An 18,029-nucleotide genomic window follows, 5' to 3' on the forward strand; every position below is an offset into this window, starting at 1 on the left:
CTTTCTGATATTCCTGGGAGATTAGTAGATGGCAGCCTTTCCATTGCAGACAGAAACTTGCCAAAATGATTTCAAATTATGCCTGCCTATCTTTTAATACACTACCAATGACATAATGTTCCCTAAACAACGCAAATATAATTGACATCTGTAATTAACATTAGGTCACACTTTTCTCTCCTACATTAAAAATGTCATCTTTGAAACATTATTTCACTGGTTATGTTTGTGCCAATATAGATGTATCCCAGGTATATTAGCAGTGAACCATGCAGCAGGGAAAGCTTAAATCTCCAAATGCCCTTCACACACCGACTATTTTTAAAATCCTTTGAAGCACGATGTGAATCACTGCCTATAATATGGAAGGTTTATTATATTTATTACAGAACATAGTAGGTCTGTGTCTTCGCCATGCCAATCACGTGCAGAAAGGTGAATAGTTGGGCCAGTTATCTGCATGTGTTAAAACTGATGCCCCGCCGCCATTTTCTCTATGATTCTTTGATGGTTTGTAGTTAGAATCTGTGTAGAGTTAGGTTGCTTATCAAATGAATCTGGTACATTTGATCAGTGTAATTATGTAATTTTGAAAATATAGGGCCTCAGGCTTCAATTCTTTTTTCAATTATACATTTCTTCAATTAGACGTTTAGCTTTCAAAAACTGTAAACTTTCCTGATGATTATCCAAAATATTCTCTCTGCTTTGCCTAGAGAGCTTGAGTAAGTTTGTCCAATTTATTAGAGTCAAAATTCCCTCAAATCAGAAGGAAGCAAATATGATATCTGTCATATTAAGGCCAGATAAAGTCAGTTCTTAATCTGTTTACCAGGGTTCATCTACTAAATTTATCATTATATCCCAAATCAGTGCTACACCAATATTACTTCTGAATAAAGCAAGCAGTTTACCAAACGGGATGTAGACTAAAATCCCATATTTGTTTTAACAAAAAGTGTTAAACATGCATAAGAGAAGTCTGGAAGAACATCCACAATATAATTAAAGTGATTATCATCTCTGAGTGTTGGGATCATGGGTTATCTTTATTTTCTTCTTTTTGTTTGCATGCTTTTCTAAGTTTTCTACAGTGAACATGTATTAGGTATATAATAAAAAAAACCCTAGTTTTAAACATTTTAAAGGCTAAATCAGCTAAAAATACATGTTTAAACCTAGAATAATGATTCAAGTTGTGGTCTAAAAATTTCAGGGTGTTTGAGTTAGAGACTATCCATATTAAATAGGCAGGGACCTTGTTTCAAGCATTGTTTCTTCAAAGTCTAGCATGCTGTGAATACTTAAATATTGATACATTACCCTAAAACAAGTATTAAATATGTTAACTAGAGAAATTCAGTGACGTTGTGAACCATTCTCCCCACACACACACCCCGCCCCCTGCCCCTGTAAGCAAAATACATCCTACTTTACATCATCGTAGTTGGATAATGGACATTAAGAATTGCCAACTAGGGGAAAAAAGGAAAAAGGGAGATTTCAAGTCCCATGAGAATATTCTGGGGCATTAGTTTCTACAAATAAACATTGAGTTATGTCAGGAATGTTATGCAGCCATAATGCTGTCTATCCTGTATTCCTGGCTTTGTGGCTAGAAGCACCAGTTCAATGCTCTGAAAATTCACAGTTGTGAAAAATTTTCTTCTCAAAACAACTTAATTGGAGTTACTTCTAAATTTTCTTTGGGTAGAGAAATATGAAGGAAGTATGTTAATATAGAGCATTGCGAACACTAAGATTATGCTTGAGCTCATGATGTACTAGGTGGAATGCTTCACTGAAAGTAAAGAATCTAATCACAGTTTTTTTTCTTCATTCTTCATTAAGCTGAAACTTTGATGACTTTGCTCCTTGGTTTTTATGTGGCAAAGAGAACTTTGGGTAGGGTCTTTAAAAATGTTTTTAAACAGTGATGTGCTGGAAAAACAATGAAGAGAGTAAGATGGTCAGTGTTCTAAATATGATTCTTATTTATTCTTTCATTCCTATAGGGACAGTATAATGTAGTGGCCGAGAGCATACACTGTAGAGACAAACCACTTGGCTTCATATTCCAGCTCTAACATTGGCTAAATGTGTGACCATGAAGTTGTTTCACCCCTCCAATCCTCAGTTTCTTTATCTATAAACTAATGAATAATAATAGTTAATAATAACTGTTCATGCTTATGTAATCATTAAATAAGACAAAATATGTGAAGAGCTTAGCACAATGCCTAACATGTAGAAAGTACTCTACAAATGTTAGTTACAATAAATTCAGCAGATATTTATGAAGCGTCTATGATGTGCTGGGAAGTATATTAAAATCCAGGAAAACAATTACGAGCATTAAAAGATGGTATCTAGACTCACAGAGTTTTAAATCTTATAAGGGAGAGGAAGAAGTAAGCAATTGTGAATCATTGAGATCAGGGTGATTCAGGGTGCTGTGAAGGTATATAGAAGGGGCACCTGCACCAGTCTAGGAAAGCTTTATGCAGGTGGTGCTATCTACATTGAGACCAGATTAGAATGAATAGGAGTGAACTAGGTGAAGAAATGTGAGAAACATATTCTAGGTAGAGGAACTAGCAAGCAAAAATCCCCTTTTCATTCAGGATTTCTCTTGCAGGTAACCCAGCTCAGACAGGCTAACAATAATAGTAGTTTATTAGCTCATGTAAGTTAAATTCCAGAGGTTGGGAGGTTTTCAGATGAACTTTATCAGGATTCTAAGTTAATTTCCTTCTAATTTGTTGTCTCTGCTTTGATTTTTGTCCTGATTTTGGATTTAATCATGATAGCAAAATGCCCATATCAGTGTAGGGCTCACACCAAAATAGAAAAGAAAGCTTTTTTCCCCTCTAGTCATCAAACAAAACACCGGGGATTCATTATGATTGACCAACTTAGGTCATGTGCTCATCCCTGAACAAATAACTGGGACATGGGGTCACATTGAATGGTTTGGCCATTCAGAATGTTCTTCAGGAGCTAAGATCAATAGCACCCAGAAATCGAGCTGCTCCTCGGTAGAGGGAAGGAAGAATAGATACTGGGGAGGAAACCAATAGTACCCACTAGAGGCTAAAGGATGAGAGAGAGCTCATTATGCTCAAGGAGCTGAAGTAAGTTCAAATAGCATCTGAGGAGGCTGGAGATGGGGAATAGCAAATTTGGAATTAGAGAAATAAACAAATACCAGATGACGCGGGGCTTTGAAAAATAATCTCAGGGAACTTGGACTTCTTCCTGACGCAGTGAGAAAAGAAGTGGTTTTTTTGGTTTGTTTTGTGTTTTAGCAGGGGAGTAAACAATCATGCTTGTGAAATCTAGTATGGAAAATGAATCAAAGAAAATTGGAGCTGGAGGTTGAGAGACAATAAATACAGGAGGCTCTTAATTCAAGTTTAAAATTGTGATGACTTAAATGGGTGATGGGGATATAGAAAAGCGAATGTGAAAACTTGTTTCAGGAATAGAATTAGGAGGACTTGGTAATTAATTGGTTTGGTGGGATTGAGGGAGAGAGAGGAGTTAAGGATAACGTCCATGTTCTTGGCTCAGGAAATTAGACAGGTGTCCACGCCATTTGCTGAGATTGGAATATAGGAAGGAAAAAAAAGGTTTGGAGGTTAAGATAATGCAGCCCCTGTGGAACATCTAAATAGAAATATCAATACAGGTGTAGAGCACAGGAGAGCTGAAAGGTCTTGAGATACTGTGAGCATCATGGGGATGATGAGATAATCTAGAGAACACATAGAGGAAGAGAACAAAAAGCCCGAGATGGAAATTAGGGTATATGAGACTGAGAAAGAGAGCCCACAAAGGTGACTTGGAAAAGATGGCCAAAGAGGGAACAGAAAAAACCCAATGAACCAACAGGAGAGTATTTCAAAATGGGCAATGGTTAATTGTCTAAAGCAAGAGAGATGAGAGTAGCTCCAGAGGAGTGGTGTAAATGGAAGCCGGATTGCAGTGGATTGAAGCACTGAAGTAAGTAGAGATGTGGATACAGACAGCTCTTAATTGGGCCATGAAAGAGTAACTGACAAGCAGTTGAGGGATCTGTTATTATTAATTTTCTTTAAGATAAAAGGATCTTGAATATTTAAGTATCATTAGGAGGATTTGTATATGAGGATTTATATAACTAACATGTATAACTAACAGTTTGTCTAACTTTTATATAACTAACATATATAACTGACATTTATATAACTAACAGCACTTACAGTACCAGTCACTGTTCTCAGTATTTTATATATAGTAACCCTTTCTCATCTTCATAACAACCCTATGAGGTAAGTGCTATTATTATTCACAATAGATGAGGAAACTGAGGCACAGGGGTCAAGTATCTTGCCCAACGTCATGAGCTAATAAGTTGTAGGGCTGGAATGAAACTGACAGAAGCCTGGCCCTGTAGTCTGTGCTCTTAACTGCTGTTCAGTACTGCTGTCCCTGGGCTAGGTTGCCTTTACTTCACTCTACTGGATCAAATAAATAGTAACAGTAAAATGTATAGCAGCGAAAGGACATACATTCTTTTTTTTAATTGGAATATAGTTGATTTAAAATGTGTTAGTTTCTGCTGTACAGCAAATTGAATCAGTTATATATATACATATAACCACTCTTTTTTAGATTCTTCTCCCATATAGGTCATTACAGAGTATTGAGAAGAGTTCCCTGTACTATACAGTAGGTCCTTATTAGTTACCTATTTTAGGACATGTATTCTTGATGAAACAGAAGGGGATGAGGTTCAGCTGCAAGGGACAGAAAACCTGGGATAATTTTGGGCACAGATTATTTTTTTGTCAGTTTATTTTTCTGTCATCCAAAAATCTGGGTAAGTAGTATGGCACTGATGTGATACCGTTTTGTGAGGAATCTGATTTCTTTCCATATTGTTGCTTCACTGTGCATGGCTAAGATCCTCAAAGTGGAACTCTATCCCTGTGCTAGTGAGTATGTAGCCACCAGCCATGTGTATTATTAAGCACCTGAAATGTACACCAGACAAAATGCAAAATACCTCATTAATAATTTTTATAATAAATTACATATTAAAGTTATGATAATGCGAACATTGGATTAACTGGGATGTATTATTAAGAGTAATTTCACTTGTTTCTTTTTATTTTTAAATGTGGCTAGTAGAAAATTTAGTTACTTTTATAGCTTGCATCTGTGGCTTGCATTATATTTGTGTTGGACATTGCTGCCCTGGACTTTACATCTATGTTCCATACAGCAGTATGAAGGGGGAGGGAGAAGGTTACATCCACTTCTTTTAAGTATGCTTCCCAGAAGTTACATACATTTTTGCTTTCATTCCATGACCACATTTAACTGAAGTTACAGATGAAAATTATAATCTTGATTCTGGGTAGTCAAAAGCCCAGCTACAGTTTTTCAATTATGTTAGTTCAGAAGAAGGGTGAAATAGATATTGGGGGACAATTAACAGACTCTGACACAGCTCCAAAGCACAGATAGCAGAATTAACTTTAGTCTCAGGTGACAGGAGACACATTGCCTCCTTTGAGCAGAAGAACAAGATGGATGGCATTACAACTATTTTTGCAAGTTTGGTGTTAAGAAGTTGAGAGAATTTTTATCTGGTGGCTTCTGCTTTTTTTTCTGTGCAGAGGAAATGATGTCATTCGTTGCAAATATGGATCAGATTGAGTCAAATATAAGAAGAGTGATGGAGCTAAAAAGTGCCATTTTGAGAGTCAGATTGAGATTGGAGACCATGAATTTATATTGAAACCAATCTGCATGGGTGTGCAATTTTTTGCTAGCATTGCCCAACAGCCCAGGTGTACATAAGAGAAAAGCTGGAAGTTAATGTTATTCAAAACTGAGGTTTTATTGGGAAGATGCCAAGGAAGACAAATGGGATGAGCAAGTTGAGGATGTTAACATGAGAGCAGTTGAAGGGATGGAAAGTGGAGTCTGAGCTGAAGAGGGGAGTATGGGAAGACTAATGGCTGCTGATAGATCAGGATGAAGTACAGGGGTGGGGAGAATGGAGGTCCTGAAGAATAGGTGCAGTCGCTTAGTGAGAGGACTGAAAGGGGAGGACATTGTGGTCAGTAATTGGATGGTGTTTAATTTCAGTTTTCCAGAGATAGAATAGGTCTTGGTGATGACAAGTCTGCAGTGGGCTGTGAGAATGAGTGGCTGAATTAAAGTGGAAGAGAAGATCATTTGAGGTGAAGAGGTTGAGAAACTGAGGGGTTAGGGATTTAGTGGGGGGAATGTGGTTCCTTAGATCTCAGCCTATTCTAGTTTCAATAACTGTACAATAAGAGATTCATATCAGATCATTGTTAGGAGACAGTTCTCCGTGAGGCTGTCTTGTTTCTGCAGAGTTTGCAAGCCAAGACACTAATGATTTTTGCTGTGGATTATCATTTCAAGGATGCTTTTAGAGCAAAGTCTTACAAGATAGAGATAGTGTCTCCCTCTGGAGTAAAGAGCAGGTATGCACAAGATAGAGATAGTGACTCCCTCTGGAGTAAAGAACAGGTATGCTTGCTATTCATTATAAAAGATTAGGGTACCCAAGTTCAGGGCTCCTCTTCCGTAACACAACACACCCCATATGCAGGTGTTACTTGGTCCTTTTCATGTTGCCCTTGGGAATTAGGGCTTGGGGAACAGCACAAACTGCTGATAATTTGGCTAGTGTTATTGCTGTGAGATATAAAGTTCTTTGTCTCTGACCCAGGGTTTTTGTGTCTTCCACTAGCATTCATAAAACTGTGGCAGGTTAATTTTTTAGCTTATATCTAGATTAAAATCTCAGACCTTCACGATTCCTTTCAATTGTTTCTAAATTTCACCAGGCTGTAACATATTCTATGAGCCTTCTTTCTCTGTTAGGGTGTTTTGGGTTTTTTTTTGCCTCCTTTACTTTATTGTTTATTCTGCTCTCCTGAAAACCAGAGCCACATTTTCTTTTTTCTATTTGCTTCCCACCCCTCAGTTTGACAATATCCTCTTTAATACTTGTAGATCCTTTGCTTTGTGAATTATTGTTAAAAATGGAATATTCCATTGTTTATTATTTCAGCCCCATGTTTGATTGTTCTAGGTTATTTTTTCCCAACTATAATTGATATGAAAATGCTTGCTAAATATTTGACTACCCTAGCAGTTCCAAAGCTTCACCATAATCAGGTGCAAGCTTTTGTATCCTGTATGTTAACCATAGCAGGTGAATAAAATCAGTTGAATGTGTAAATTCTTTAAATAACAGCAAATGGAGCAAATTGAATTTCAAAGTGGAAAAAAAAGGTGAACCTGAGAAGCAGTGGTGAGAAGGTCATCAGCAAAATTAGCAGAGAAGTCTGGCAAAGTTACAGTTAGGCAACCAGTAATACTCTATTGATCAGACTTTCTCAATCAGTGAAGCTGTGCCTAGATTATTGATGCAAAGGTATTAAGCAAAATTTTACTTCAGCTAACTTGTTGGCTCAGATGTCAACTGAAAGTCATTTCCCCAGTCAATCAAATATACAATAAATCTGAGCAGATTTAGCTCTTAAACATTCTTGTGTCCGCTCTGCTTTCCAATCATACAATTACCTTTGAAAGGGTTACAATTAAATTAATACATAAAGTAACACAGGAATGCACTGCATTTCTACAAAGAAAACAGAAAAGCATATTTCTAGGGTAAAAAGACAGATATGTAATATTATTTTTCTCTATTGAAGATAATGTAATTGAAACTATTTGAAATGATATGTGTTTACCCCTGTTTAGTTCACAGTTTTGGTAGTCTCAATTCCCAGCATCCAACTGTGTATTTCATAACACCCACTGTGATATGTGCTACATCTAAAAATTGGAGTTAAAGACAAATTGTTGACAAGAATAGCAAACAAAAAAAGTGCTGATAAGGCAAATTTTCCTTTTTCCTTTCCCTTTCTTTTTTTCGGGGTGGGTGGGGCAGACGTTTGGTAGACTGCTGATTGATCATTCTGGAAAAATACATTTCCCCTTCTTCAGGGTGCCTGTATGGTTGGAGATATAACCTTCTTTTCTTTTGTTTCACTCATGTCTGAGTCTACATCTCTCCACTATTTCTAATATCATCTGGCTTCAGATAATATTGATGTCTTTATAATATTAGTTGCTTTATAATGTTGACCCTTCTACCATACATTTCTAATTTTGTAATTTTGCATAATTATTTAGTGCCAACCCCCATCACCACCCTATAGTGGTGTCTCTGTCTCTCTCTTCTAGCCAACGCCTATGCCCATCCCTTTCTTCAGTGCTAAGGAGGCATTTTCATCATGTAGATGAAAAACCAAGACTAAGGTTTTTCTTAAAAAAAGTAATAGCTAGTAGTTTTGGTGTCCACGTAAGGCACTGCTCAAACCCCCAGAATGCTTTTGCATTTTGCCTAATTGGCTTTGATTACCTCTTAAGCAAATCAAGTCAGCTAAAATCACAAAAATCCATTTTTACTATTGAGTATGGCTCTTTGACTTTTCAAGATAAATAAATATGTAATAAGGAAAGCATTTAACTCAAGTTGAAAAACAATTCTTTTCAGTGCTTCATTAAAATAAAAATATGCTTGCAAGATCAATGGGGTTGTTTTTCTGTTTCTCATTGTAAATAAGAACTGGTCGAGAATCAGAAAAGAGAAAAGCAGGTGCCCTAACGAACTATTGTCAAGTGCTTTCTTCCACCAAAGATGAACTGTATCTAAATTTGCAAGATGAACCTTCTTTGTGTAAATTCTTAATGAGCCTTTCAGGAAGAACATTTATTTCCATAAATTAAAAATAGGGTTAGCTACAATATGACCCAGCAATCCCACTCTTAGGCATATTTCTGTAGAAAACCATTATTCGAAAGGATGCATGCACCCTGATGTTCATTACAGCACTATTTATAATAGCCAGGACATGGAAGCAACCTAAATGTCCATCAACAGAGGAATGGATAAAGAAGATGTGGTATATATATACAATGGAATATTACTTAGCCATAAAAAGGAACGAAATAGTGACATTTGCAGAGTCGTGGATGGACCTAGAGATTGTCATACAAAGTGAAGTAAGTCAGAAAGAGAAAAACAAATATCGTATAATATTGCTTATATGTGGAATCTGGAAAAATGGTACAGATGAACTTATTTGCAAAGCAGAAACAAAGTCACAGATAGAAAACAAACTTACGGTTACCAAGGGGGGAAGAGGGGGTGAGATGAATTGGGAGATTGGGATTGACATATATACTCTACTATGTATAAAATAGATAACTAATAAGAACTTACTGTATAGCACAGGGAACTCTACGCAATGCTCTGTGGTGACCTAAATGGGAAGGAAATCTAAAAAAAGAGTGCATATATGTATATGTATAACTGATTCCCTTTTCTGTACAGCAGGAGCTAGTACAACATTGTAAAGCAACTATACTCCAATAAAAATTAATAAAAAAAATAGGATGTCATGCTCCAAGCTGGTGCTGGTTTTATATCTTACAGCATCTAAAGCTCAGGCTGTCTTCGGTCATACACTGGAACAGAAAGCTGTCGCCCATGAGTGCAGAGAGGCTGATAAGATACTGTCATATCATGCTTTATTTAATACTGTTCACATTTTCCTTTACAACCAAGGCAATACGAAGAAAGCTGGTTAGGGACTGTATTAGTTTCTAGTTGTAACAAAGTACCACAAACTGGGTGTCTTAAAACAACAGATATTTATTCTCTTGTAGTCTGGAGGCTAGAAGTCTGAAAACAAGGTGCCAGCAGGGCTATGCTCCCTCTGAGACTCTGGGTAGAATCCTTCTTTGCCTCTGCTTGGCTTCTGGTGGTAACTACCGATCCTTGGAATTGCTTGTCTTACAGCTACCTCACTCTAATTTCTGCCTGTTGTTACAAGGCCCTCTCCATGTTTGTCTCTGTCTTCACATGGCATTTTCCTCTTCTTATAAAGACACCTGTTGTATTGTATTAGGACCTACCCTAATGACCACACTTTAAATTGATTACATCTACAAAGACCGTGTTTCCAAATATGGTCACATTCACAGGCATCTGGGGTTAGGGCTTTTTAGGGAACACAATTCAACCTATAACAGGGATGTAGGTGATAAAGGGTTGAATCCTAAGAACTAAGTGTGCAAATTTATAATTTTAAAATTGTCTTTAAGTTAAAAAAAATTCTATTGCTCAGCAGTCATACAATTTTAGCCAGAAATATAATGGGCTTTTCTACTTGTATTGCTGACACCAATGCAAACTTCCTATATTTTTAATCTGTTGTTTTTCATTTATTAGACTAATTCTTTGAAAAATAGATTTTGGGGCTCCAAGCTTCCTCTTTTGAAAGCCATTTGCTTTAGAACCATCCCTTTAATAGGTCTCTTTTGTACAACATACTTATTTTTCTATACCATCTGTTTAAATGTCCTATATCTTTACAGAATTTATATTTAATATACTCAGTAACTGCGTTTTAGAGGAAACTGTAGTATCTTATATATTAAGAATCTCAAAATACTAAAATTTTGACCTCCTGTTTATGAAACACTTAAATGATTTATTAATTTTTCACATTTCAGCCAAGGTTGAAGGAATGTGGTATTTGCTTACACTAAGAAATTTTTAGCACAGTGATAATTCTATTTGGTCTCTTTGATTTTTGTTTTAATACTAATTTTATTTTGTTTTTAGAAATTGACCTCATTTTCGTGATTGAGGACAGAGTAAAAATAATCTCAGAAGATAGTTTATAATAAATAAGAATATAAATCAATAGCATGTATGAGAATTTATAGCTTCTCTTTCCCTGAAACTTGACCTTGTGAGATAAATACTCTATAGCAGTTATACTAAATCCAATGTAAAAGGGAATAAAAGAATTATCATACAAGTATCTACATGCATCAACAAGTTAAATTTTTTTTCTTCTGTAATTTTCTGAGGTGGTTTTTATTTTTTAATTAATTAATTTTTTAAAGCTTAATATGGTAGGTTTTATTTTCACTATTCTCTTTTTTTTGACATCTTTATTGGAGTATAATTGCTTTACAATGGTGTGTTAGTTTCTGCTTTATAACAAAGTGGATCAGCTATACATATAGATATACCTCCATTTCTCCTCCCTCTTGCGTCTCCCTCCCACCCTCCCTATCCCACCCCTCTAGGTGGTCACAAAGCACCGAGCTGATCTCCCTGTGCTATGCGGCTGCTTCCCACTAGCTATCTGTTTTACATTTGGTAGTGTGTATATGTCTATGCCACTCTCTCACTTCGTCCCAGCTTACCCTTCCCCCTCCCCGTGTCTGAGGTTGGTTTTTTGTTTTTTTTTTTGCGGTACGCGGGCCTCTCACTGTTGTGGCCTCTCCCGTTGTGGAGCACAGGCTCCGGACACGCAGGCTCAGCGGCCATGGCTCACGGGCCCAGCCGCTCTGCGGCATGTGGGATCTTCCCGGACTGGGGCACGGACCCGTGACCCCTGCATCGGCAGGCGGACTCTTAACCACTGCGCCACCAGGGAAGCCCCTGAGGTTGTTTTTAAACTGAGTCGACTGGATATTTTAGCTCTTTGTGGTCCTGTTGAGAATGATCAATTTGAGTTTGAGCAACAAATAAATACATGTGCTTTTATTACAATGAAATATTTCAATTTAAAAGTCTTCATAAAACAGCACTGCAAATTTTGGAGTAATTTAAAAAAATTTCCACCCACTTCCTAACTTCAAATTTAATTGAAACACCATAAATATGAGCATATGTTTATGTGCAGTCTTTTTTATTGTACTTAATGTAAAAAGTAGATATCACCTTAAGCATACGAAATGTGGTAAGAAAAATCCAGTTGTATCTGTTTGTGATTAACCATAACGCTTCCATATGTGGCATCTCTCTTCGGATTCAAGCTGTCTACAGTAACTTGATCAGGGGTATAATTACACCCCACTTGAATCAAGAAAGTCAAATAATGTCAAAAACAATCATTTTACTTGTAGATGTTTTGAGAATTAAAAACTGAAAAAATGCAGATAGCATGATGTTAACATCTCACTGAATCAAGCTGATCTTCTAGCAGAACCTGAAAAAATGGAAGGGTTGCAAATTATATGATAAAATTATGCTACAGGGAAATACAGAGAAGCTTATGCTTATATTTATATATGTATATATGTGTGTGTATATATATGTATTTGTTGGCTTTTAGTTAGTGTCTAAACCATCCTAAATTTTCTTAAAATATTGACTGTCATTGGCACTACATCTTCTGATATACTTTGTCTTTGTCAACTTTTACTTCATAACCCTCGGAGTTGATAAAATAATGGCATTAACCCAAGTAATATCAAAATAAAATCATTAATTTCTATAAGAGTTCTTAATAGTCATATAATCCTAGCCATCACATTTTAAAACAAATAATCCAAGAAATAGAAAACTCAGATAATTTACCAAGGTCATGCCACTAGTTTTTGGCAAAAACCAAGAACAGAATATCTAACCTTTAGGACAGAAGTAACTTTTAATATATTTCTACAGCTTTTGAAAGTCAGACAGTCATCCCAGAAAGAGAACCAGGATGCTGGAAACTGCAGTGGTAGATTGGTCTACACTGTAGGATTAAGCTGCAAGAGAAGCCAAATCAGGACCAAGATTGAGTTGAATAGAGGTACTACCAGAAACCCCAAGTTAATGCACCAGGAAGGATTTAAGTCAAAGTCAGCTTAGTTCCACTTGACTGAAGTGGAACCAAGGAGTGAGGTAAGCATGGGTCATAGAATTCACAGGGCAGATTGAAAAAAATTCAAGATTATGATGCTTCTGCCTAGACTTGCTTCCTTATAATGTGAATGCTTTACGTCCCTTGAATATGTGCCAATTTCAAATTGCCATCTGACATACACTGTGATCTCTTCAGCCAGATCTGCTACTATTTTATAGCCGTATCTATACTGCTATAGCTATCTAGGGTGTATGTAACTGATAACCTCTGTGGAATTCCTTAAACTAAGAATTAGGGAAACTTCTCATAGTACAAGTACAAATTTTTTTACGCACATTGCATAACGCATTGTAAGCATATGCTGTTTCACATTTTCCTAAATTAGGTTCTACTCAACCTCTATGAAATAAATAGAAGAATAATGTATTTTTTTAATCTATACATTTAAATAATTCTTACACTTTACACGTAGAACATTAAATTTCATTTCCTATCAAAACAAAGGACAAAAAGTGTATCTTGCATATTTCCATATAATGATCAGCAACAAAAAATTAAATTTTAACAATTTTAATTAAACAGTTTAGTTTTGTATACTTACATATAATAAATTTTGATAAAATCTAATAATTTTGGTCTTTCTTGTTAGCCACAAATTACAGGCCATTTTGGCTGTATCTAGTCTCTGTCTGTCTGTTTCTCTCTCTTTCTGTCTGTTTCTCTCCCTTTCTGTCTTTCTTGAGTGCCCAGGATTAGCTAGAATTTCAGAAATAAAGAATCCAGTTTTGGATACTTGACAGAAAATGTCTTCCTAGCAATTCTTACCAGGTTAAACTTGGGACAGTTTATAACTGAGTGCTGTTTGAGCAGGTTGTTCATGGACGAACCTAGTTGTAAGTTGATTCCTCAGCTGTAGGGGTCCTGCCCCATTATTTGACATTCTTGATTCAAGCAGTATGTAATTATAGGCCTAATCAAGTTTCAATAGTCAGCCTTAATAAGAATCAGAAGCTTGAATTTCATTGTCAACCATCATTTAGTTTCATAAGAAATGGAGTGCTCAGAATGATGTGGCCATTTTGTCCATCTCCTGTTAGGAGTGGGTTTACTGATTCTATATCAGCTGAGATCTCCATTGTACTCCCTCTTTACAATAGTCATAGGTAAAATGTAGAGGAACGAAGTTTGTCTTGTTAAAAGACTACAGAGATGAAATGATTTTGGAGGAGCTGTAAACATTTACTTTCAGATACTTCCCCAGCCCAACTGGCTAATGCCTACATTTGCTGTTATGATCTAAATACAGCTGGGGCAGAGTGATGCCAGAGTTCTCGGAGTTATTTACATGTATTTCAGTATGAATGGGTTTATCCTTTTATCCCTGAGATGAGTTTTAATAGTGGATTTGGAAAAGAAGTAGGAAGGGGAGGCCAAGGACAAGATAATTTTGCCTTCAGCCAGCTTAGGTTACAGTCATGTTTTTCAAGAAAAATTCTATGATGCACTCTGTGTACCCAAATATGTGAGCTCTTCTTATTGGACATATTGTAAGGAAAACAATTTAGCTGAGCATTTACCTCTAGGGATAAAAATATAAGCATGTCCATGGAAGGAAGATCTGCTGGCAGAAATCACCATTTGTCACAAATATTTACCGACCCCCTGCCTGTGCACACAGCACAGTATCTGGTATTCCAGAGTTGAAGAGACTTAAGGTTTGTTAATCTTTCTAAAATTATTTGTCTGTTGTGATAACACTACTTTTTGAAAGGTGATTGTGTTTTCACCTTTTTGCCGTTAACATTCGAAATAATTTCCTTGATGGGAAAAATCCTACTATTCTAATTTGAATTTTTTTCTCCCAAATTTAAAGCTCTCCATCATTATAAAATTTTATGAGAATATTATCTTTCATACCACAAAACATGAGAATAAAGTTGTGGGTGTACTGCTGTTTATGGTGTCAGAATCATGTTTTGCATAGTACAAAATTTTAGCAATTGTAATGTTATAAACAAGAGATTTATCAACTGCTGTAAACCTTCCATTATTATTTGATAGACTTGACTAGTGCTTAAAATTACAGAATTAGGACAGAATTAGGAGCCAGACTATATGGTTCAAATCCCTGCTCTGTCATTTATTAGTAATATGACCTTGGACAAGTTATTTAATCTTTTAGTCCCTCAATTTTTTCATCTGTAAAATGAGAATGATAGTAACAATACATCAATCATAGGGCTGCTTTGAGGATTAAATGTTAACCTTTGTAAGACACTTAGAACAGTGCCTGGCACGTTGAAAGTACTTACATACGTTGTTTGTTAAATAAATAAACTTGAAGATATTCAGTAGTCCAAATTATATTCATTATCTTTTCATATTTTTTCTATTAATTTATAGCATGCCAACTCTGTAACATTTAACCTTCAAAATAATACTGAATGTAACAAATGCTTGGAAACTTAATGTTTAACTTAAGTAATTTGAGAATTTAAAAAATGAGCAGTCAGCCATATTACTACCATTAAAAAATGAGACCCCCAATTTGAGAGTTGCCATTTAGAAGTTCCTATACCACCATGCTTAGAAATGGATGAATGTGATTCCTTTGGAGGACATATTCCACTGTCATTTTTAAAATGACACCCAACTGGAACACCAGGCTGACTTTGTATGAGATACTGACCAGTTCACCTGTTTGTCTGGAGGCTTAGTGATTTTTTATAAAATGACACATGGAATATATAGTGGTTGAATTGATATTGCTGCTATTAAAATTAGTGTGGTGTAGCTTTTCAACACTTCTAATGCAGTAGTATCATAAAAGAGAATAAACTCTGAAGATGGTCTGCTTGCTTTGTAACTCAAAAATGTTCACAGGTTCTTGTTTAAATATCAGCTTTTGATCTGTGTCAAGGAACTTTGTTACTCAACAGAGTTTTTCAGTACCTCTCCAGTCTGAATGTCAACTACAAGGCAAACATAGAGGGACACATTCACTGCTTTCTGAATCGAATAGGAATTGTGGATACACCTTAATTTTATTACATTTACTAACATTTAAATTTCTGCCTTATCACATCACACCCAACATTAAAGCTATCTCTCACATAATGCTTGCTTCAATTGTTTTATATGGCCATGGTGAATCTCAAAAGTATAGCTAAAACAAATGCCCAATTAATTTATTAGAAAATTTTGTGTAATCCAAAGGCAAAACCACAAACTTTCGATGGGCTACTTCTTGAAGATCCCAGTTTCACCATGATTGGTTGCATGTCCAATGGAGAATGACTTGATTAACTGCTGAGCTTCCATCTGTAAAATGAACATGGTGTAACCTAATATCTTCAGGCTGCATAGTTATCAAATAGAAACAACTATCTGATCAATTCTGTGTCACATTACATGTCTTAAGGATGACCTTGGTTCCTTAAGAAGTTCTAGATCTCTGTGTTTACATGGGGAATGGACAGAATTATTTAGGCAGCATTCATAAACCTAATGGCTTCTACCTAAGTCAAAAATTGAAGAACACTGGTGATAGGGAAGGGTAATTAAAGGGATTGAATTTATCCTGTAAACCATTGTCAGGCTGAACTGCCCATTAATGATAATTTCTCAAGGGGAGAAATGTTGCAGTCACATGAGAAGCAGAAGAAAGGAAGATAAGGCATATAGCAGGATGTTCCTTTGGGATCAGCTTGATTCCAGTAATGTTTATCAATGCTCTGAATGAGGGGAGAGAAAGCATCCTTATTAGATTTTCCGATAACCCAGTTAGGGAGGAAAAAAGAGGAAATTAATTCAAGGGGACTTTGACGAATAAGAAATGGCCTGTCAACACAAGTTCAGAAAAGGGCAAGTACAAAACAAGTATTAGGCTGAGACTATCACTAATCTGATAAAAGATGGGAATGGCCAGAATGAGTGGCCAAAAGTAGACCTGGAGCCCTTACCAAGGTGAATAAGAGTCAGTAATGTAGTACCACCATTGTGAAATATGTGCTTATTGAATATTAGAGCATATGCAATAGTAATGACAGACATTATCTAATAGAGGAAAAATATACCCAATCAGGAAAGGTTAAAGAAGATAAAATAACCCCAAGAGAGAGGTTTTGCCATCTAATATCTGTACACTACTGGGTTATTCCATTTTTGCATAGGCTATACCATAGAAATCAAGAAATTGTGCTGTTAATACCAAAGACTTTCTATACATACTTATCCACAAGTGGAACTGATTTGGAAACAATGGTAGTACCCACACCACCATCACTATGAGTGGTTATTAACCAGTTTTCAAAATGGCTGGCCTTTTAACTGAAGGTGACCCATGGTTTTTTCCTCTTTGTATGTGGATGCATACAAATTTCCATATTTAGTCAGATCTTTAGTCCAATTCAATATTCAGACTCTAACCATGTCCCCAAGAATATCCCACTGAACAACTGCTGTCTGTGATATACTCTTCAAACACTAAATGTGCTTTTTAATATCTCCTAATTTTCTGTCACAATCCTTTATTGACTTATTAGCTGTGAATTTAACCAAAACTATGTGCATACTATCTGTATTTTTAGTGTGTACTATTGTTTGCCATAACAGGTTCCATTTACTTAGCACTTGATGTGCCAAGGTATTACTTTTCTTTTATTTGTCCTGTACTTACTGTTAAAAAAAATCTAAGTTCTGGCTGTTAGATTCTGGTAATTGATAAGCAAGTCTATTCTCTTTTTTCAAATATTTCTAACAAACATTTTGGCATTTCTTCTTCTAGATGTCAGAAACCTGTTTTTTTTTTTTTTTCTGTTGATCTTCTCAGACCCCAACATGTTGGTTATTTTATCTCATTTCCTAAAGCTTCTTGGGGTATGGTAACTGTTGGCTCAAATAGCTTTTTTCTTCTTGGGCTTGCTTCCATTCAGAAATTACACCAAACAGAACAGGTGAAGTGATGTGATGGCACAATGCATTTAATTCATTATATACACTGAAACATCCCAGTTAGTGAATATATCACAGGCTTGTAGTGCCCAAGAAGTACAATATTGCACACAGTACAGTCTCTTTTATCTATAATCCAATACCATTACTGTGTGATTTCATCCTTTGCTCATTCTATAAACCCTTTCCTAATTTCTTCTGAGATTACCTTCAACGAGGAGCTAGTTTTCATTTGAACACATCTTACCCCACCTTTGACTTCTCTTTTCCTCACTTGCACGTGTTTTTTCCTCACTGTTATATCGTTAATATAAGAACTGAGGT

At 36.0% G+C, this 18,029-nt stretch overlaps 1 long non-coding RNA gene across 1 annotated transcript in view; it reads left to right on the plus strand.

The window, feature by feature from the left end:
- LOC307187540 overlaps positions 1–18,029 on the plus strand; it is a 172,696-nt gene that overhangs the window by 65,646 nt on the left and 89,021 nt on the right. The window lies entirely within an intron of this gene.

Source organism: Stenella coeruleoalba (assembly GCF_951394435.1).
Source record: "Stenella coeruleoalba genome assembly, chromosome: 6".
Classification (NCBI taxonomy): Eukaryota; Metazoa; Chordata; class Mammalia; order Artiodactyla; family Delphinidae; genus Stenella; species Stenella coeruleoalba.